Source organism: Wolffia australiana, chromosome 8, assembly GCF_029677425.1.
Source record: "Wolffia australiana isolate 7733 chromosome 8, ASM2967742v1".
NCBI classification, from domain to species: Eukaryota; Viridiplantae; Streptophyta; class Magnoliopsida; order Alismatales; family Araceae; genus Wolffia; species Wolffia australiana.
Window position 1 is genome coordinate 3,859,291 of NC_135842.1, and position 23,607 is coordinate 3,882,897.

Consider the following 23,607-nt stretch of genomic DNA (forward strand, 5'->3'; position numbering starts at 1 on the left):
GAAGTAGCGCGAACATCCTGCTGCACGCAAGGACTCCCTACGCGCATTGGCTTCGCGCACAACAGAGCGAGCGCGCAGACTGCTGCGCGCAAGGTGATCCGCGCACAAGAGCCCCGCGTGCAGCATAAGCCACGCGCGTGAGCGCCTATGCACAAGGCTCCCTTGTGCGCAAGGCTTGCCTGTGCGCAAGTCTGCGTGCATCCTAGCACCTGCACGCGCACTCAAGGTGTTTGTTAAATTGCTAAAACCACAGACGTGAGTTTGTAAGTTATTTTGGTAAACTTGTGTGCTTTAATTCTGCCAAAGAATTTATCTGTCTTGTGAGAATCAGTAGGTAGGGACGCCACGCACAGGCGCCCCCATGCCCCGCAAGCAGAAGCCGCGCGCGCAGCCAACTGCGCGGAAGGGTTCCCCGCGTGCAGCAGAAGCCGCGTGCGCAGCCAGCTACGCGCAAGGGTTCCACGCAAGCAGCAGAAGCCGCGCGCGCAGCTTGTTGCGCGCAAGACTTCCCTACGCGCAAGCAGAAGTCGTGCGCGCAGGCAACTGTGCGCAAGGGTTCCTCGCGTGCAGCAGAAGCCGCGTGCGCAGCCAGCTGTGCGCAAGTACTGCCTGCGCGCGTTGGCTCCGCGCACAACAGAGCGAGCGCGCAGACTGCTGCGCGCAAGGTGAGCCATGCACAAGAGCCCCGCGTGCAGCAGAAGCCACGCGCGTGAGCGCCTGTGCGCAATGCTCCCTTGTGCGCAAGGCTTGCCTGTGCGCAAGTCTGCGCGCAGCCTAGCACCTACACGCGCACACAAGGTGTTTGTTAAATCGCTAAAACCACAGACGTGAGTTTGTGAGTTAGTTTGGTAAACTTGTGTGCTTTAATTCTGCCATAGAATTTATCAGTCTTGTGAGAACACATTTCACATAACTCTTCTAAACTAATTTAACGATACAGTACTGAAGATAATTTCTCTGATTGATAAGATTGAACCTTGAGATCTGAATAAACATACTGAACCGAAAAGAAATTTCTACTGTTTTGTCTGCTCTTTGTGGATCGACACCCCACTTACCCAAGGTTGTGAGGTTATAAATTTTGTTGTATAAGCTCTTTCCTGACACGATCTAACTGATAATTAACCAGTAAAACACCCTAAATTTGAGTTTATGAACTGGCGCCGTTGCCGGGGAGCACGGTATTACAATAGAAATTTATTTTCTGTCTTTCAGTCATTGATTATTTATTCTCCTAAAGCTGCAGGACTTGAAAATCCTCAGCTTATTGTCTTTCTAACTTTCTGCTGAAGTTCTATGGTTGTGACAAGATCAAAGGCTGGTGAGAGATCTGCAGAGAACGTTGTGCGAGACGCCACTCCAAAATCTGCAGTCATAGAACCAGAAAATCAGCAGGAAACTATGGCAGAAGAAGGACGCCAACAGCATGAGAGGAGGAGAACCATGCTGGACAGATCAACACCCTTCGGAAGCCTGCGGCAAACGGATGTGAATCTGAACATAGGTGAGGGGATCCTATTCAGGTATGACAATGCTTTGATTCACTCCTTGCCTGAATTTAATGGATTACCTGCACAAAATCCATTTGAATTTTTAGATGATTTCCACATTAGATGTTCTTCCCAAAATGTTCCAGGTTTATCTACAGAGATGTTAAAAATGAAATATTTTCCTATAACGCTAAAAGATAAAGCATTCTCCTGGTATCGCAACTTAGGAATTACTTTTAATTATTGGGAAGAGATGCAGGGAAAATTTCTGCAGAAATTTTACCCTCTCTGCAAAACTCATTTTTATAGAAGAGAAATCCATAATTTTCATCCCCATGAAGGTGAAGCTTTTAGTGAAGCATGGGAGAGATTAAATGACCTGCTGAGGGAATGCCCTCATCATGGAATTGAACACTGTCGATTAGCCCAATTTTTTTATGAATCTCTCTCGGATTTCATGAAGAATAAGGTGAATCTAGCCACCGGTGAGACATTTTACACTGCATATGAGGATGAAGTTTTTGACGTTTTGGAGAGAGTTGCAGAAACTGATTTGCAGGAAATTGGAGCAAATCAGAATGGGAGAAATCCGCAGCCCAAGAGGGCAGGAGTGCTGCAAGTCAATGCCAAAGAAGTGGAGCTACAAGCAGGCCTCAAGGAAACCAATCAGAAATTGGAGGAGCTCACCTCCACCTTGAGGAATGTTCTTCTGAACAATTCTCCTATTATTAAAGCAAAAATCTGTTCTCTCTGTTTCAGCAGAGATCATGAAGATGGTGCTTGCCAAGCTATGGAGGAGGAAATAAGGGCTTTCAACCAACCACAGCAACCATGGGCAGGGCAAAAGAAGTCAAATTTCTAAAATGGAGAGAGCTTCCACCAAGGGAACAAACCTGCAATTCAGCCTCAATTTCAGCAAAGACAGTAGGTTCAGTCTAGACCCCAGCAGCAGTACCAGGTTCCATCTCAAACCCAACCTGATTTTTCTGCATTAATCCCCGTCATTTCAGACATGATAGAGAAGCAAAACCAAAAGTTGCGGGCGAAGATGGAGATGCGGATGCAAGTGATGATGGAATTCCAGACGAAGCAGATGCTGGAGTCACAAGAGCAAATGAGGAAGCTGATGGAGAGCTTCAGGCCTGGACCTTCTGAACCTCAAGGTACACCAACAGAACCTCACTGCACATCTAGTAGATTTCCTACTAAACCTATGATAAATCCATGCAACCTACACCATGTAGAGCATTCTATTCATGATGAGATGAAGGAGGAAGATCCTGAAGTTCTAGCAATCTCAAAATGGAGAAGTGGAAAAGAACTTCAGGATCCTTATCAGAATTCTACAGAGAATTCAAAGAAGGGAAATGAGCAAAGGAGGGAAGAAGAAGAGGAGCTCTCCTATGCTAAGGAGCCTCTACCATCTACGAGTGGGCAAGACGTTCCTTACCCCTCTGCTCTTAAGAGAAAAATACCTGTACATGATTATGAAAACAGGCTGTTAGAGAAGTTTAAACAAACCACCATGACTGTTACTGTAGAAGACATGCTTAGGTGTGCACCATCCTTAAAGAAGTACCTTAAGGATTCTTGCACTACTAGGAAACATAGAGAGGTGGTAAAACTTTCAGAAAATGCTTCTAGCATTTTGAATGCCATCCCTGTCAAAATGAGGGATCCAGGTGCCCCTTTCATCACATGTGCAATCGGAGGAAAAACTTTTTCGAAAGTTTTATTAGATACCGGAGCGAGCATTAGCATCATCCCAACAGCTTTATACAAGGAATACGGATTTGGGGAACTAGAGGAAATACACATGGACTTACTTCTTAGCTGATGGGACTGTTAGGCAACCTGAAGGGCGGTTCACTGATGTTATGATCACTGTAGAAAACTGTGAAATCCCTGTGGATTTCATAGTGACTGACGTAAAAATTTCAGGAAACATTAGTTTGGCTCCTATTATTCTAGGAAGACCGTTCTTAGTAACGGCAAGGACGATTATGGATTGGGAGAAGGGGACTGTAGAATTAAAGATTGAAAAAGAGAGAGTGCAGATTGATATTTCAAAAATGATGAAGTGCCCCTTAGGAAGCAATGAAGAATTAAATTTGTGTGTAGAAAATGAAGGAGAGGAGGAAGCAGTAAAGGAATATTTATCGAATATAGAAGGGAGAGAGCTAGAAGATGAGATTATAGATTCCCCCTCAGTTGAAGTAGGCCCAGAACTAAAACCACTTCCCTCATCCCTCAAATATGCATACTTGGATGATAAGAAGAATTTACCTATGATCATCTCCTCCTCCCTCACTCAAGAACAAGAAGATGACTTGCTCAAGGTGCTTAGGGAGCATAAAGAAGCAATAGGTAGTACATTTGATGATATCAAGGGGATTCCATCCTCAATTTGTGAGCCTAGTATCTTCCTGGAAGAGGAAGCTAGACCCTATAGAGAGCATCAAAGGAGGCTTAATCCTCATATGAGCGAAGTCCTTGAGAAGGAAATCCTGAAGTGGTTAAATGCCGGCGTCATATATGCGATCTCCGATAGTAGATGGGTGAGCCCTGTGCATATGGTTCCTAAGAAGTCAGGAGTGACTGTAGAGATGAATGAGAAGGGAGAAGAAGTGCAGAATAGGTTAACTACAGGGTGGAGGGTGTGTATCGATTATAGGAAATTAAACAAGGCTACCAAGAAGGACCATTACCCACTACCCTTCATGGATCAAATACTAGAAAAGTTGTCGGAGCAGCAATATTTCTGCTTTCTTGATGGATATTCAGGATACAACCAAGTGAACATTCATCCTGAAGATCAAGAAAACACGATCTTCACGAGCCCTGTAGGGACATATGCCTTTAGGCGTATGCCTTTCGGGTTATCTAATGCACCCGCCACCTTCTAGTGATGCATGAATGCACTCTTCTCCGATCTAGTAGGAGAGTGCTTAGAAATCTTTATGGATGATTTTTCTGTATTTGGACCAACCTATGAAAACTGCCTCCTAAGCCTCACCATAGTATTAAGGAGATGCATTGAATCCAACCTCGTACTAAGTTGGGAAAAATCTCATTTCATGGTGCAGGAGGGAGTGGTGCTGGGTCACATGTTAAGCAGCCGTGGATTGGAAGTGGACAAGGCCAAGATCGAAGTCATCCTGGACCTTCCACCTCCAACCAACCTAAACACCCTTAGAGGTTTCCTTGGCCATGCGGGTTTCTATAGACGTTTTATTTTTGACTTTGCTAAAATTTCTAAACCTCTCAGGAATCTTTTATTGTCTAAGAATAATGATTTTGAACTAACACTAGAAGCTAAAAATGCATTTTATATGTTGAAAGAAGCTTTGGTGAATGCGCCTATCTTGCAAGGGTCCGATTGGACCCTTCCTTTTGAACTTATGTGTGATGCTTCAGATTTTGCTGTAGGAGTAGTGTTAGGTCAGAGAATTGACAAGAAACCCGTGGTCATATACTACGCCAGCAGGACTTTAGTTGATGCGCAACTGAATTACACAACCACAGAGAAGGAACTGCTGGCGATTATTTTTGCATTAGAAAAGTTTAGATCTTATCTACAAGGTAGTAAAATTACTATTTTTTCTGATCATGCAGCTATTAGATATTTGTTAGCAAAGAAGGAGGCTAAACCTAGACTCATTAGATGGGTGCTCTTACTACAACAGTTTGATTTAGAGATTAAGGATAAGAGAGGGTGTGAGAATGTAGTTGCAGACCACCTCTCCAGGATAGTAGGCACCCAACCTGAATTGTTAAATGATGCGTTTCCTCGCGAGCATGTTCTAACGGCACAAGGAACGTCGGTTCCTTGGTTTGCACACATTGTCAATTTTCTTGTTTCAGGAAAAATTCCTACAGGTTGGACATCCCACGAGAGGAAGAAGCTGCTGAAGGACGCTAAGTTCTATTTTTTGGAAGACTCGGAGCTGTTTCACCAAGGGCTAGATCAAATTTTGACGCGGTGCGTACCCGAAGGCGAACAAGGAAGCATCTTGGAATTCTGCCATGCAAAACCAGGAGGAGGCCACTACTCAGCTAAGGTAACTGGACATAAAATTGTCGAATCTGGTTTCTTTTGGCCCACTCTATTTCAAGATGCCCAGAAATTTTATAACAACTGCGTAGCTTGCCAACCTCCATTAATGTCAACAAGAGAGATCGTATGCCCTTGCAGCCCATTCTAGAAGTAGAGATCTTTGATTTGTGGGGAATATATTTTATGGGCCCTTTTCCTAACTCTAATGGATATGAATATATCTTGATGGCAGTCGACTATGTGTCCAAATGGGTAGAGGCCATTCCCACAAAGACTAATGACAGTAAGGTAGTGACCAATTTTATTGAAAAAAATATTTTCTATAGATATGGATGCCCACGAGCCATAATTAGCGACGGAGGTTCCCATTTTACAAATTATAACTTTAGAACCCTCCTTAAGAAGTTTGGTGTCCATCATCGAGTCACTACCGCGTATCACCCCCAAGCTAATGGTCAAGTCGAATTGTGCAATAGAGAGCTTAAGAAGATCCTAAAGGAAGATAGTGCGTCCGGACGGGAAGGATTGGTCTAGGAAACTAGACGAGGCATTATGGGCTTACCGGACAGCCTACAAGACACCTCTAGGAATGTCCCCATTTCGACTTATCTTTGGGAAGGCCTGTCACCTACCTTTAGAGTTAGAACAGAAAGCCCTTTGGGCTATTAGAAAACTCAATTTGGCCTTGGATCAAGCCGGCAAGCAAAGGCTTCTTCAATTGAATGAGTTGGAAGAACTCCGAAATGAGGCTTATGAGAATTCAAAGATTTATAAAGCAACAATGAAAATGTTTCATGATAAAAGCTTGAGGAGAAGAACCTTTGTGGAGAACCAGAAAGTTTGGCTTTACAACTCTAGATTGAAATTATTCCCTGAAAATTGAAAACTAGGTGGGATGTCCCCTTCATTGTCCAAAAAGCTTTTGTGAATGGAGTCACAATTTTAGACCCTCAGACTCATAAACAATTTACTGTTAATGGACAAAGACTCAAACCCTATTTACAAGAGGATTTGCAAGGACCTATGAATATCCCTCTAGAGAAATCTCCTAATGATAGTAGCATGATCTGATTTTATCTATCTTGTTTTGTGTGTTTGTCTTCTTATTTTATCTCTCTTGTTTTTTTTGTTCTGCTTTTGTTTTCTTCGTTTTTGTTTATGCGTCATGTGCAGCCTCACTTCTCCATGCTCGCCTACACCACGAAGATGGACAACTTAAGTCGCCAATCGCAGCTCTCCATTCCATCGTTTGGTCTCTCTTCTTCCTTCTCCATTTTACTTTCTGTCATGTAGGAACATGCCATTTTTATTGGGGAAGGGGGGAATAGAGTCGCATGCATAACTGCTCTATCATCTATCAAAATTTTTTCGTTTGCATGAACCAAAACCATGGATATTTGATGATCTTAGGAGATATTCAAGCAATGATAACCACGACACTAGGGCTCTTTTCAAGGGTGATTAGAGTTGAAAGACTGGCCAGTTAGGGGATCCTAGGTGAAATAGGCCTAGCTAGGTGCACAGATGATTCATACTATCCACAATTCATAAATCTTATCATTATATTTCTCTCATCTTGCCATCCACCTCGGTTGAGTTTGCACTTACATGCATGAAACCTTTAGCTTTAGTGGAGAGTAGGACTAGTGTTGGCTCATCGGCATTATTATTATTGACGTGAGTGAAGCTCCCTGAACCAAGAGGGATACAAAACCTCTTCGGGAATAAGCTGCCGGTCTACTAAGGACGGCACATGGGTAGTGGATAAGCGCCATCAAAATGCAAAGTAAAAGCTGCATCAAGAAATACAAGCATAAAGCTTGCAACTTAGAAATCAAAGTTGACTGTCATCAAATATGACCAACATGCAGCAAATGTAATTGAAAAAAATAGGGTGGAAAAGCTGTCTCCCATGTGTTTGAGCCGATGCTAGTATAGCCATTAGTATTGAGCCAGCATTAGCACCGCTCTCTACGCCTTGTTCAGTAGTGCGCTTGGGGTGTTGACTCAACCTTACTCCATATGATATGTACTTACTATATGTACTCCATAAATCAGAAGTGCACTTAGTTGTGGTACAAGGGCTGAAATAGATCCTCAGAAGTTTCCCTAAATTGGTCAAGATCAATTGATGAAGACACTCCCTAACGAGAGCATAAGTGAAAGTTATCAAAAGCTGAGAGTCAACTAATGATCATCATTTATTCTCACTTGCATTTCATTACTAAGGGACTAGTAATGATCTAAGTTGGGGGGTGTGATAAACTCAATTTTTGGGGTGTTTTTTACTGGTTGTTTAGCAGTTAATACGTGTGAGGATTGAGCTTATACAACAAAATTTATAACCTCACAGCTTAGGGTGAGTGAGGGTCGATTCACAGGGAGACGACAAAAAACAGCAGAAGAATTCTTTCTATCAAATCAGTTCTTTTGGACCTCAATACTCAAGTATAAACTCTGGTAAACGATCTTCGGTACAAACGATAGAGCTTTCTTCAAAAGTCTCGGTGCACCAAATCTTCAGTAAGGCTTTCCTTACTAAGGATTTGCCTTTGCCCTTTGGGCAATTTCACAAACACCCAGCGGGTGTTTGTGCACGCGCGAGCACCTGCGCAGGCGAGCCTGCACACGGCGCTGCCGTCTTGCGGCGAGCCTGCTCGCCGGCTGCTCTGCGGCGTGGCGAGCTTGATGCACGCGGCGTTGCTGCGTGCGGCGTTGTTCCCCGCGGCTTGGATTGCTGGCAACCTAGGCTGTTGCCTGAGTTGCTAGCAGTTGGGAAGTTCTGTAGGGATGGATTGCACGATCTGATGCAAGAACAATGGAATTTTTGCTAGAACAGAATGGGAAACTATTCAATCAACTATGAAATTTGAAATCAAGCGTAACCAAAGGAACAACAGAAATTGGAAATGCTGAAGACATAGCTTGTGATCTTCAACCCAACTCTGATTGTCTTAGAAGGGAGAAGAAGATTGTACTGAAACTGAAACGCTCACGCCTCCTCGTGTCACTCCTTCCGGGCAAGGCGACGATCGTCGTTTTCCAGCTACTCCTCAGCTTGCTTCTCGCCCAGCTCCAATGCTCATCAGCCTTGGAGGGTCTGCAGAAATCCTTTCTCTCCAAGCCCTAGCTTCCTTGAGAGAAATTCTGGACAACCTAAAATCAACTTTAAAGAGGGTGTTTATAGGTTTCTCTTAAGTCATGCCTAGGGGCATTTTCAGAATTTTTGCATCTTTGAATTTTCGCGCTCCTCTTGATCCTCGTCTCTTTCGTTGATCTTCTTAACCTGTCTCTGAATTTTTCTTAACCATAAAATGTTAAATATACTCCACTTGATTCAAAGGATCAAGTGGGGTTAGTAATTTCATAAAATGATGCATATGCATGATATTAGCATGAATTAACATTATAATTTTGATGAATGAAAGCTAAAAAGTTTAATTATTTGATGACATATTTGAGAGTCATCAAACACCCCCCAACTTAGATCATTACTAGTCCCTTAGTAATGAAATGCAGGTGAGAATAAAAGATGATCTCAAGTTGACTTTCGACTTCCGATAGCTTTGATTCATGCTCTTTTCAAGGAGTATTTTCAGCAATTGAACTTGACCAGCACAGGAGAAATTTAGGATCTATCTCAGCCTTCTACCTCAACTAAGTGTACTTGATCTACGGCGTACATATAGTAAGTACATAGTATATGGAGTAAGATCGAGTTAACACCCCAAGCGCACTACTGAGCAGGCGTAGAGAGTGGTGCTAAGGCTAGCTCAATACTATGGCTATAGTAGCATCGGCTCAAACACATGGGAGACAGCTTTTCCACCTTTATTTTCTTTGGCATTTTCTGCTTGTTGGTCATTTTTTATGACAATCAACTTTAGTACTATGATGCAAGCTTTTGCTCGTTTATGCGCAGTGCAGCTTTCACTTTATAGTTTGGTGGCGCTTATCCACGACCCATGTGCCATCCTTAGTAGACTGGCAGCTTATTCCCCCGACGAAGTTTTGTATCCTTCTTGGTTCAGGGAGCTTCACTCACGTCATAATAATATTGCCGATGAGCTAACACTAACCCTACTCTCCACTAAAGCTAAAAATTTTCGTGCATGTAAGTGCTAACTCAACCCGAGGTGGATGGTGAGGTGAGATACGTATAATGGTCAAATATATGGCTGTAATAGTATGGATCATAGTGCACCTAGCTAGGCTTACTTCACCTAGGATTTCCTAGCTGGCCACTCTTGCTCTTCTACCCTTTTGAAAAGAATCGAATTATCATGCATATCATTGGACAAGTATCTCCTAGGATCATCAAATATCCATGGTTTGTGAATGCAAAACGAAATTTTTTTAATGGATGATGCATGCAACTGTACTCCCCTCCCCCCCAATAAAAAGGCATGTTCCTACATGACAAATCATAATTAAGAGAAAGGAGAAAGAGAGATCAAACCATGGAAGGAAAGGCTGCGATCAGCATTCGTGTTGTCCAGAGACGGTGTACCTAGCTTGGATAGGAGTTGCTGCACATGAAGACAGAAAAAAAAATGAAGAAAACAAAAACAAAACACGGCAAAATAACAAAACAGAGAAAATAGAAAATGGAAGCAAAAACTAATCAGATCATGCGCGCTCGTGCGGTGGCTTTTCTAAAATAATATTCATGGGGCTATTAAGATCCTCTTCTTCTAAGTAGGGTTTGAGCCGTTGCCCATTCACAGTGAATTGTCTTTGAGACGTAGGATCAAAAATGGTAACCGCTCAATTCTCAAAAACCTGCTGAACAAGGGGCCATCCCATCGCGTTTTCAATTTTCCTGGAAAGAGTTTTAATCTAGAGTTGTAAAGCCATACTTTTTGATTCTCTACAAAAATTCTTCTCCTCAAGCTCTTATCATGAAACATCTTCATCTTGGCTTTATAAATCTTCGAATTCTCATAAGCCTCATTTCTTAACTCTTCCAACTCATTCAATTGAGGAAGTCTATGCTTGCCGACTCTATCCAAATCTAGGTTGAGTTTCCTAATAGCCCAAAGGGCCTTGTGTTCTAACTCAAGTGGTAGGTGACAAGCCTTCCCAAAGATAAGTCGAAAGGGAGACATGCCGAGAGGAGTTTTGTAAGCGGTCCTATAGGCCCATAATGCCTCATCTAGCTTCCTAGACCAATCTTTCCCATCCGGACGCACTATTTTCCTCAAAATTTTCTTAACCTCCCGATTGCACAATTCCACTTGGCCATTGGCTTGAGGGTGATAAGGAGTAGTGACTCGATGATGGACACCAAACTTCTTGAGGAGGTTCCTAAAGTTGTAGTTTGTAAAGTGGGAACCTCCATCACTAATGATAGCTCGTGGGCATCCATATCTATAAAAGATGTTTTTCTCAATAAAATTAGTCACTACCTTACTGTCATTGGTTTTGGAGGGAATGGCTTCTACCCATTTGGAGACATAATCGACAGCCATCAAAATATATTCATAACCATTAGAACTAGGGAAGGATCCCATAAAATCGATTCCCCATAAATCAAATATTTCTACTTCTAGTATGGGTTGTAGGGGCATTCTATCTTTCCTATTTATGTTGATGGATGCTTGGCATGCTAAACAAGTATTATAAAATTTCTGGGCGTCATGAAATAATGTAGGCCAAAAGAACCCTGATTCAACAACTTTATGAGCTGTTACCTTGGCCGAGTAGTGTCCCCCTTCGGGTTTGGAATGTCAGAATTCCAAAATGGTTCTTTGCTCGCTCTCGGGGACACATCGCCTCAAAATTTGATCTTGGCCTTGATGGAATAGCTCCGGATCTTCCCAAAAGTAAAATCGTGCATCCTTAAGCAGCTTCTTCCTCTCATGAGACGTCCATCCTGTGGGAATTTTTCCTGAAACCAAAAAATTGACAATATGCGCATACCAAGGAAGCGATGCTCCTTGTGCAGTTAGGACAAATTCATCAGGAAATGCATCATTAATTTGTTCAGTTGGGGCGCCTATGATTCGGGAGAGGTGGTCAGCTACTACATTTTCACACCCTTTCTTATCTTTAATCTCTAAATCAAATTCCTGTAATAAAAGTATCCATCTAATCAACCTCGGTTTAGCCTCCTTCTTCGTTAACAAGTATCTAATAGCTGCATGATCCGAAAAAACAGTTATTTTACTACCTAGTAAATAAGACCTAAACTTTTCTAAAGCAAAAATAATTGCCAGCATCTCTTTTTCGGTAGTAGTGTAATTCAACTGCGCATCCACTAAAGTTCTGCTGGCGTAGTAAATGACCATGGGTTTCTTGTCAATTTGCTGACCTAACACTGCACCTACTGCAAAATCAGAAGCATCACACATTAGTTCAAAAGGAAGGGTCCAATCGGGCCCTTGCAAGATAGGTGCGTTAACTAAAGCTTCTTTCAATTTATCAAATGCGTTCTTAGCCTCTAATGTTAGTTCAAAATCATTATTTTTAGACGATAAAAGATTTGTAAGAGGTTTAGAAATTTTAGCAAAATCAAGATAAAACGTCTATAGAAACCCGCGTGGCCGAGGAAACCCCTAAGGGTTTTTAGGTTGGTTGGAGGTGGAAGGCCCTGGATGATCTCGATTTTGGCCTTGTCCACTTCCAATCCACGGTTGCTGACCGTGTGTCCCATCACTACTCCCTCCTGCACCATGAAATGGGATTTTTCCCAGCTTAGGACAAGGTTGGACTCAATGCACCTCTTCAATACTTTGGCGAGGCTTAGTAAGCAGTTTTCAAAGGTAGATCCAAAAACTGAAAAATCATCCATAAAGATTTCTAGACATTCTCCTACTAAAATCAGAAAAGAGGGCATTCATACATCGCTGAAATGTGGCGGGGGCATTGCATAGCCCGAAAGGCATACGCCTAAAGGCATATGTCCCTACGGGACTCGTAAATGTCGTCTTCTCTTGATCATCAGGATGGATGTTTACTTGGTTGTATCCTGAATAACTATCAAGAAAACAAAAATATTGCTGCCTTCACAGTTTTTCTAGTATTTGATCTATGAAGGGCAGTGGGTAGTGATCTTTCTTTGTCGCCTTGTTTAATTTCCTATAATCAATGCACACCCTCCATCTAGTGGTCAATCTCTTTTGCACCTCTTCCCCTTTTTCATTCACTTCTACTGTAATTCCAGCTTTCTTTGGTACCATGTACGGGACTCACCAGGCTACTGTCGGATATGGCATAAATCATTCCTGCATTCAACCACTTTATAATTTCTTTCTCAAGAACTTCTCTCATGTAAGGGTTGAGTCTCCTTTGATGCTCTCCACAAGGTCTTGCTTCTTCTTCTGAAAATATCCTGTGTTCACAAATCGAAGATGGAATTCCCCTAATATCATCAAATGTCCAACCTATAGCATTTTTATGCTCCCTAAGTACATCGAGCAAGTCACTTTCTTGTTCAGGAGTGAGTGATGAGGAAATGATTACCGGTAAGATTTCCTTCTCATCTAGATATGCATATTTGAGGGATGAGGGTAAGGGTTTCAATTCTGGTCCTACCTCTACCGAAGGGGCGTCTATGACTTCTTCCTCTAGCTCTCTGCCCTCTACTTGTGACAAGTATTCCTTAATCACATCCTCTCCGTCACCCTCTGCACACAATTTTAACTCCTCATTGCTTCCTAAGGGACACTTCATCATTTTTGATATATCAAGTTGAACTCTCTCCTTTCCAATTTTAAACTCCACCGTCCCCTTTTCCCAATCCATTATCATTTTTGCCGTAACTAGAAATGGTCTTCCTAAGATAGTAGGAGCTAAGCTAATGTTTCCCGATATCTTCACATCAGTCACTATAAAATCTACAGGTATTTCACAATTCTCTACAGTGATCATGACGTTGGTTAACCTTCCTTCGGGTTGCCTCACGGTTCCATCGGCTAGGAGTAAATCCATGTGTATTTCCTCCAATTCTCCAAACCCACACTCCTCGTATAATGCCATTGGGATGATGCTTATGCTTGCTCCCGTATCTAATAAAACTTTTGAAAATGTGTTTCCTCCAATTTCACATGTGATTAAAGGGGCTCCAGGGTCTCTCATTTTGATAGGGATGGCATTAAGAATGCTAGAGGCGTTCTCAGATAATTTAACTACTTCCCTAGGCTTCCTAATGGTGCAAGAGTCCTTAAGGTACTTCTTTAGGGAGGGTGCGCACCTAAGCATATCTTCTACAATTACAGTCATGGTGGCTTTTTTAAAATTCTCCACCAATCAGTTTTCATAATCAAGGATCGGTTTTTTTCTATTTAAAGCGGAAGGGTAAGGAACATGTTGCTCACTCGTAGAAGGTAGAGGTTCCTCCACGTAGGGAGAATCCTCTCCTTCTTCCTCTCGTGGTTCATTCCCCTTCTTAGAATTCTCTCTAGAGTCCTGATAGGGATCCTGAAGTTCTTTTCCATTTCTCAATTTTGAGATTGCTAGAGCTTTAGGGTCGTCTCCATTCGTCTCATCAGGAATGGAGTGCTGCACATGATGCAAGTTGCATGGATTTATTAATGGTTTCGTGGGAAATTTATAAGATGTGCAAGGTAGGTCTAGAGATATACCTTGATGTTCGGATTGTGCAGGCCTGAAGGTTTCTAGCATCTTCCTCATCTGCTCTTGAGACTCCAGCATTTGCTTTGTTTGAAATTCCATCATCATTTGCATCTTCATCTCCATCTCCGCCCGCAACTTTTGGTTTTGCTTCTCTATCATATCTGTAATGACAGGGGTAAGTGAAGAAAAATCAGGTTGGTTCTGAGATGGAACCTGATACTGCTGTGGAGGCCTGTGCTGGAATGGTTGTCTCTGTTGGAACGGAGGTTGAGCTGCCGGCTTGTTCCCTTGGTGGAAGGTCTCTCCGTTTTAGAAATTTGGCCTCTTTTGACCTGCCCACGGTTGTTGCGGCTGGTTGAAGGCCTTCACGTCTTCTTCCATGGCTTGGCAGGCTCCATCTTCATGTTCCCTGCTGAAGCAGAGAGAGCAGATCTTAGCTTTAATGATAGGAGAGTTACCTAAAAAGACATTCTTCAAGGTGGAGGTGAGCTCCTCCAATTTCTGGTTAGTCTCCCTTAGGCCCGCCTGTAGCTCTCCCCCCTTGGCGTTAACCTACAGAACTCCTGCTCTTTTTGGCTGCAGGTTTCTCCCATTCTGATTGGCCCCAATCTCCTGCAAGTCAGTTTCTGCAACTCTCTCCAAAATATCGAAAACTTCATCCTCATATGCGGTATAAAACGTTCCACCCGTAGCGAGATTTACTTTGTTTTCATAAAATCAGAGAGAGATTCATAAAATATTTGGGCTAGTTGACATTGCTCAATGCCATGGTGAGGACATTTCCTCAACAAATCATTGAATCTCTCCCATGACTCACTAAAGGCTTCTCCGTCATGAGGATGGAAATTGTGAATTTCTCTTCTATAAAAATTCGTTTTGGAGAGAGGGTAAAATTTCTGCAGAAATTTTCCTTGCATCTCTTACCAAGAATTAAAAGTGATTCCTAGATTACGATACCATGCAAACACTTTATCTTTAAGAGTTAGATGAAAATATTTCATTTTTAACATCTCTGTAGATATTCCCGGAACATTTTGAGAAGAGCATCTAATATGAAAATCATCAAGGAATTCTAAGGGATTCTGTGCAGGTAATCCGTTAAATTCAGGTAGAGAATTGATCAATGCATTATCGTATCGAAACAAGATACCTTCACCGATGTTCAGATTTACATCGGTTTGTCATAAGCTTCCGGACGGTGTAGACCTATCCAACATAGTTCTTCTCCTTTCATTCTGCTGATGTATCTCTTCAGCCATATTTCTCTGCTGAATTTCTGGTTCTGTGACTGTAGAATCCGGGGTGGCGTCTCTACTAATTTTTTCTGCTGACTTCTCACCAGCTCTAGAGCGTGTAACTACCATAGATTTTCAGCACAAATGTTAGCAGAACAATGAGCTGAAGATTTTTAAGTCCTGCAGCTTAAGGAGAATCAAGAAAAGATTACTGAACAATTAAAAAAAAATCCTACTGTAATACCGTGCTCCCCGGCAACGGCGCCAGTTGATAAACTCAATTTTTGGGGTGTTTTTTACTGGTTGTTTAGCAGTTAATACGTGTGAGGATACTCAGCTAAGGTAACTGGACATAAAATTGTCGAATCTGGTTTCTTTTGGCCCACTCTATTTCAAGATGCCCAGAAATTTTATAACAACTGCGTAGCTTGCCAACCTCCATTAATGTCAACAAGAGAGATCGTATGCCCTTGCAGCCCATTCTAGAAGTAGAGATCTTTGATTTGTGGGGAATATATTTTATGGGCCCCTTTCCTAACTCTAATGGATATGAATATATCTTGATGGCAGTCGACTATGTGTCCAAATGGGTAGAGGCCATTCCCACAAAGACTAATGACAGTAAGGTAGTGACCAATTTTATTGAAAAAAATATTTTCTATAGATATGGATGCCCACGAGCCATAATTAGCGACGGAGGTTCCCATTTTACAAATTATAACTTTAGAACCCTCCTTAAGAAGTTTGGTGTCCATCATCGAGTCACTACGCGTATCACCCCAAGCTAATGGTCAAGTCGAATTGTGCAATAGAGAGCTTAAGAAGATCCTAAAGGAAGATAGTGCGTCCGGACGGGAAGGATTGGTCTAGGAAACTAGACGAGGCATTATGGGCTTACCGGACAGCCTACAAGACACCTCTAGGAATGTCCCCATTTCGACTTATCTTTGGGAAGGGCTGTCACCTACCTTTAGAGTTAGAACAGAAAGCCCTTTGGGCTATTAGAAAACTCAATTTGGCCTTGGATCAAGCCGGCAAGCAAAGGCTTCTTCAATTGAATGAGTTGGAAGAACTCCGAAATGAGGCTTATGAGAATTCAAAGATTTATAAAGCAACAATGAAAATGTTTCATGATAAAAGCTTGAGGAGAAGAACCTTTGTGGAGAACCAGAAAGTTTGGCTTTACAACTCTAGATTGAAATTATTCCCTGAAAATTGAAAACTAGGTGGGATGTCCCCTTCATTGTCCAAAAAGCTTTTGAGAATGGAGCCGTCACAATTTTAGATCCTCAGTCTCATAAACAATTTACTGTTAATGGACAAAGACTCAAACCCTATTTACAAGAGGATTTGCAAGGACCTATGAATATCCCTCTAGAGAAATCTCCTAATGATAGTAGCATGATCTGATTTTATCTATCTTGTTTTGTGTGTTTGTCTTCTTATTTTATCTCTCTTGTTTTTTTTGTTCTGCTTTTGTTTTCTTCGTTTTTGTTTGCGTCGTCATGTGCAGCCTCACTTCTCCATGCTCGCCTACACCACGAAGATGGACAACTTAAGTCGCCAATCGCAGCTCTCCATTCCATCGTTTGGTCTCTCTTCTTCCTTCTCCATTTTACTTTCTGTCATGTAGGAACATGCCATTTTTATGGGGGAAGGGGGGAATAGAGTCGCATGCATAACTGCTCTATCATCTATCAAAATTTTTTCGTTTGCATGAACCAAAACCATGGATATTTGATGATCTTAGGAGATATTCAAGCAATGATAAACACGACACTAGGGCTCTTTTCAAGGGTGATTAGAGTTGAAAGACTGGCCAGTTAGGGGATCCTAGGTGAAATAGGCCTAGCTAGGTGCACAGATGATTCATACTATCCACAATTCATAAATCTTATCATTATATTTCTCTCATCTTGCCATCCACCTCGGTTGAGTTTGCACTTACATGCATGAAACCTTTAGCTTTAGTGGAGAGTAGGACTAGTGTTGGCTCATCGGCATTATTATTATTGACGTGAGTGAAGCTCCCTGAACCAAGAGGGATACAAAACCTCTTCGCGGGAATAAGCTGCCGGTCTACTAAGGACGGCACATGGGTAGTGGATAAGCGCCATCAAAATGCAAAGTAAAAGCTGCATCAAGAAATACAAGCATAAAGCTTGCAACTTAGAAATCAAAGTTGACTGTCATCAAATATGACCAACATGCAGCAAATGTAATTGAAAAAAATAGGGTGGAAAAGCTGTCTCCCATGTGTTTGAGCCGATGCTAGTATAGCCATTAGTATTGAGCCAGCATTAGCACCGCTCTCTACGCCTTGTTCAGTAGTGCGCTTGGGGTGTTGACTCAACCTTACTCCATATGATATGTACTTACTATATGTACTCCATAAATCAGAAGTGCACTTAGTTGTGGTACAAGGGCTGAAATAGATCCTCAGAAGTTTCCCTAAATTGGTCAAGATCAATTGATGAAGACACTCCCTAACGAGAGCATAAGTGAAAGTTATCAAAAGCTGAGAGTCAACTAATGATCATCATTTATTCTCACTTGCATTTCATTACTAAGGGACTAGTAATGATCTAAGTTGGGGGGTGTGATAAACTCAATTTTTGGGGTGTTTTTTACTGGTTGTTTAGCAGTTAATACGTGTGAGGATTGAGCTTATACAACAAAATTTATAACCTCACAGCTTAGGGTGAGTGAGGGTCGATTCACAGGGAGACGACAAAAAACAGCAGAAGAATTCTTTCTATCAAATCAGTTCTTTTGGACCTCAATACTCAAGTATAAACTCTGGTAAACGATCTTCGGTACAAACGATAGAGCTTTCTTCAAAAGTCTCGGTGCACCAAATCTTCAGTAAGGCTTTCCTTACTAAGGATTTGCCTTTGCCCTTTGGGCAATTTCACAAACACCCAGCGGGTGTTTGTGCACGCGCGAGCACCTGCGCAGGCGAGCCTGCACACGGCGCTGCCGTGCGCGGGCGAGCCTGCTCGCGGCGCTGCTGCGCGTGGGCGAGCTTGATGCACGCGGCGTTGCTGCGTGCGGCGTTGTTCCCCGCGGCTTGGATTGCTGGCAACCTAGGCTGTTGCCTGAGTTGCTAGCAGTTGGGAAGTTCTGCAGGGATGGATTGCACGATCTGATGCAAGAACAATGGAATTTTTGCTAGAACGGAATGGGAAACTATTCAATCAACTATGAAATTTGAAATCAAGCGTAACCAAAGGAACAACAGAAATTGGAAATGCTGAAGACATAGCTTGTGATCTTCAACCCAACTCTGATTGTCTTAGAAGGGAGAAGAAGATTGTACTGAAACTGAAACGCTCACGCCTCCTCGTGTCACTCCTTCCGGGCAAGGCGACGATCGTCGTTTTCCAGCTACTCCTCAGCTTGCTTCTCGCCCAGCTCCAATGCTCATCAGCCTTGGAGGGTCTGCAGAAATCCTTTCTCTCCAAGCCCTAGCTTCCTTGAGAGAAATTCTGGACAACCTAAAATCAACTTTAAAGAGGGTATTTATAGGTTTCTCTTAAGTCATGCCTAGGGGCATTTTCAGAATTTTTGCATCTTTGAATTTTCGCCCGCTCCTCTTGATCCTCGTCTCTTTCGTTGATCTTCTTAACCTGTCTCTGAATTTTTCTTAACCATAAAATGTTAAATATACTCCACTTGATTCAAAGGATCAAGTGGGGTTAGTAATTTCATAAAATGATGCATATGCATGATATTAGCATGAATTAACATTATAATTTTGATGAATGAAAGCTAAAAAGTTTAATTATTTGATGACATATTTGAGAGTCATCAAACACCCCCCAACTTAGATCATTACTAGTCCCTTAGTAATGAAATGCAGGTGAGAATAAAAGATGATCTCAAGTTGACTTTCGACTTCCGATAGCTTTGATTCATGCTCTTTTCAAGGAGTATTTTCAGCAATTGAACTTGACCAGCACAGGAGAAATTTAGGATCTATCTCAGCCTTCTACCTCAACTAAGTGTACTTGATCTACGGCGTACATATAGTAAGTACATAGTATATGGAGTAAGATCGAGTTAACACCCCAAGCGCACTACTGAACGAGGCGTAGAGAGTGGTGCTAAGGCTAGCTCAATACTATGGCTATAGTAGCATCGGCTCAAACACATGGGAGACAGCTTTTCCACCTTTATTTTCTTTGGCATTTTCTGCTTGTTGGTCATTTTTTATGACAATCAACTTTAGTACTATGATGCAAGCTTTTGCTCATTTATGCGCAGTGCAGCTTTCACTTTATAGTTTGGTGGCGCTTATCCACGACCCATGTGCCATCCTTAGTAGACTGGCAGCTTATTCCCCCGACGAAGTTTTGTATCCTTCTTGGTTCAGGGAGCTTCACTCACGTCATAATAATATTGCCGATGAGCTAACACTAACCCTACTCTCCACTAAAGCTAAAAATTTTCGTGCATGTAAGTGCTAACTCAACCCGAGGTGGATGGTGAGGTGAGATACGTATAATGGTCAAATATATGGCTGTAATAGTATGGATCATAGTGCACCTAGCTAGGCTTACTTCACCTAGGATTTCCTAGCTGGCCACTCTTGCTCTTCTACCCTTTTGAAAAGAATCGAATTATCATGCATATCATTGGACAAGTATCTCCTAGGATCATCAAATATCCATGGTTTGTGAATGCAAAACGAAAATTTTTTAATGGATGATGCATGCAACTGTACTCCCCTCCCCCCCAATAAAAAGGCATGTTCCTACATGACAAATCATAATTAAGAGAAAGGAGAAAGAGAGATTAAACCATGGAAGGAAAGGCTGCGATCAGCATTCGTGTTGTCCAGAGACGGTGTACCTAGCTTGGATAGGAGTTGCTGCACATGAAGACAGAAAAAAAAATGAAGAAAACAAAAACAAAACACGGCAAAATAACAAAACAGAGAAAATAGAAAATGGAAGCAAAAACTAATCAGATCATGCGCGCTCGTGCGGTGGCTTTTCTAAAATAATATTCATGGGGCTATTAAGATCCTCTTCTTCTAAGTAGGGTTTGAGCCGTTGCCCATTCACAGTGAATTGTCTTTGAGACGTAGGATCAAAAATGGTAACCGCTCAATTCTCAAAAACCTGCTGAACAAGGGGCCATCCCATCGCGTTTTCAATTTTCCTGGAAAGAGTTTTAATCTAGAGTTGTAAAGCCATACTTTTTGATTCTCTACAAAAATTCTTCTCCTCAAGCTCTTATCATGAAACATCTTCATCTTGGCTTTATAAATCTTCGAATTCTCATAAGCCTCATTTCTTAACTCTTCCAACTCATTCAATTGAGGAAGTCTATGCTTGCCGACTCTATCCAAATCTAGGTTGAGTTTCCTAATAGCCCAAAGGGCCTTGTGTTCTAACTCAAGTGGTAGGTGACAAGCCTTCCCAAAGATAAGTCAAAAGGGAGACATGCCGAGAGGAGTTTTGTAAGCGGTCCTATAGGCCCATAATGCCTCATCTAGCTTCCTAGACCAATCTTTCCCATCCGGACGCACTATTTTCCTCAAAATTTTCTTAACCTCCCGATTGCACAATTCCACTTGGCCATTGGCTTGAGGGTGATAAGGAGTAGTGACTCGATGATGGACACCAAACTTCTTGAGGAGGTTCCTAAAGTTGTAGTTTGTAAAGTGGGAACCTCCATCACTAATGATAGCTCGTGGGCATCCATATCTATAAAAGATGTTTTTCTCAATAAAATTAGTCACTACCTTACTGTCATTGGTTTTGGAGGGAATGGCTTCTACCCATTTGGAGACATAATCGACAGCCATCAAACTATATTCATAACCATTAGAACTAGGGAAGGATCCCATAAAATCGATTCCCCATAAATCAAATATTTCTACTTCTAGTATGGGTTGTAGGGGCATTCTATCTTTCCTATTTATGTTGATGGATGCTTGGCATGCTAAACAAGTATTATAAAATTTCTGGGCGTCATGAAATAATGTAGGCCAAAAGAACCCTGATTCAACAACTTTATGAGCTGTTACCTTGGCCGAGTAGTGTCCCCCTTCGGGTTTGGAATGTCAGAATTCCAAAATGGTTCTTTGCTCGCTCTCGGGGACACATCGCCTCAAAATTTGATCTTGGCCTTGATGGAATAGCTCCGGATCTTCCCAAAAGTAAAATCGTGCATCCTTAAGCAGCTTCTTCCTCTCATGAGACGTCCATCCTGTGGGAATTTTTCCTGAAACCAAAAAATTGACAATATGCGCATACCAAGGAAGCGATGCTCCTTGTGCAGTTAGGACAAATTCATCAGGAAATGCATCATTAATTTGTTCAGTTGGGGCGCCTATGATTCGGGAGAGGTGGTCAGCTACTACATTTTCACACCCTTTCTTATCTTTAATCTCTAAATCAAATTCCTGTAATAAAAGTATCCATCTAATCAACCTCGGTTTAGCCTCCTTCTTCGTTAACAAGTATCTAATAGCTGCATGATCCGAAAAAACAGTTATTTTACTACCTAGTAAATAAGACCTAAACTTTTCTAAAGCAAAAATAATTGCCAGCATCTCTTTTTCGGTAGTAGTGTAATTCAACTGCGCATCCACTAAAGTTCTGCTGGCGTAGTAAATGACCATGGGTTTCTTGTCAATTTGCTGACCTAACACTGCACCTACTGCAAAATCAGAAGCATCACACATTAGTTCAAAAGGAAGGGTCCAATCGGGCCCTTGCAAGATAGGTGCGTTAACTAAAGCTTCTTTCAATTTATCAAATGCGTTCTTAGCCTCTAATGTTAGTTCAAAATCATTATTTTTAGACGATAAAAGATTTGTAAGAGGTTTAGAAATTTTAGCAAAATCAAGATAAAACGTCTATAGAAACCACGTGGCCGAGAAACCCCTAAGGGTTTTTAGGTTGGTTGGAGGTGGAAGGCCCTGGATGATCTCGATTTTGGCCTTGTCCACTTCCAATCCACGGTTGCTGACCGTGTGTCCCATCACTACTCCCTCCTGCACCATGAAATGGGATTTTTCCCAGCTTAGGACAAGGTTGGACTCAATGCACCTCTTCAATACTTTGGCGAGGCTTAGTAAGCAGTTTTCAAAGGTAGATCCAAAAACTGAAAAATCATCCATAAAGATTTCTAGACATTCTCCTACTAAAATCAGAAAAGAGGGCATTCATACATCGCTGAAATGTGGCGGGGGCATTGCATAGCCCGAAAGGCATACGCCTAAAGGCATATGTCCCTACGGGACTCGTAAATGTCGTCTTCTCTTGATCATCAGGATGGATGTTTACTTGGTTGTATCCTGAATAACTATCAAGAAAACAAAAATATTGCTGCCTTCACAGTTTTTCTAGTATTTGATCTATGAAGGGCAGTGGGTAGTGATCTTTCTTTGTCGCCTTGTTTAATTTCCTATAATCAATGCACACCCTCCATCTAGTGGTCAATCTCTTTTGCACCTCTTCCCCTTTTTCATTCACTTCTACTGTAATTCCAGATTTCTTTGGTACCATGTGTACGGGACTCACCCGTCTACTGTCGGATATGGCATAAATAATTCCTGCATTCAACCACTTTATAATTTCTTTCTCAAGAACTTCTCTCATGTAAGGGTTGAGTCTCCTTTGATGCTCTCCACAAGGTCTTGCTTCTTCTTCTGAAAATATCCTGTGTTCACAAATCGAAGATGGAATTCCCCTAATATCATCAAATGTCCAACCTATAGCATTTTTATGCTCCCTAAGTACATCGAGCAAGTCACTTTCTTGTTCAGGAGTGAGTGATGAGGAAATGATTACCGGTAAGATTTCCTTCTCATCTAGATATGCATATTTGAGGGATGAGGGTAAGGGTTTCAATTCTGGTCCTACCTCTACCGAAGGGGCGTCTATGACTTCTTCCTCTAGCTCTCTGCCCTCTACTTGTGACAAGTATTCCTTAATCACATCCTCTCCGTCACCCTCTGCACACAATTTTAACTCCTCATTGCTTCCTAAGGGACACTTCATCATTTTTGATATATCAAGTTGAACTCTCTCCTTTCCAATTTTAAACTCCACCGTCCCCTTTTCCCAATCCATTATCATTTTTGCCGTAACTAGAAATGGTCTTCCTAAGATAGTAGGAGCTAAGCTAATGTTTCCCGATATCTTCACATCAGTCACTATAAAATCTACAGGTATTTCACAATTCTCTACAGTGATCATGACGTTGGTTAACCTTCCTTCGGGTTGCCTCA

General features: G+C 42.0%; 2 non-coding genes across 2 annotated transcripts; one reads left to right on the forward strand and one right to left on the reverse strand.

Annotated features, from left to right (window-relative positions):
* Nucleotides 1-1,789: 1,789 nt before the first annotated feature.
* LOC144707270 (small nucleolar RNA R71) lies at nucleotides 1,790-1,898 on the reverse strand. The gene has a single exon (XR_013582431.1). It is a non-coding gene; the product is annotated as a small nucleolar RNA R71 (small nucleolar RNA).
* A 12,988-nt stretch (nucleotides 1,899-14,886) lies between these two features.
* Nucleotides 14,887-14,995, forward strand: LOC144707287 (small nucleolar RNA R71). Its single transcript, XR_013582449.1, has one exon. It is a non-coding gene; the product is annotated as a small nucleolar RNA R71 (small nucleolar RNA).
* The last annotated feature ends 8,612 nt before the right edge of the window (nucleotides 14,996-23,607 follow it).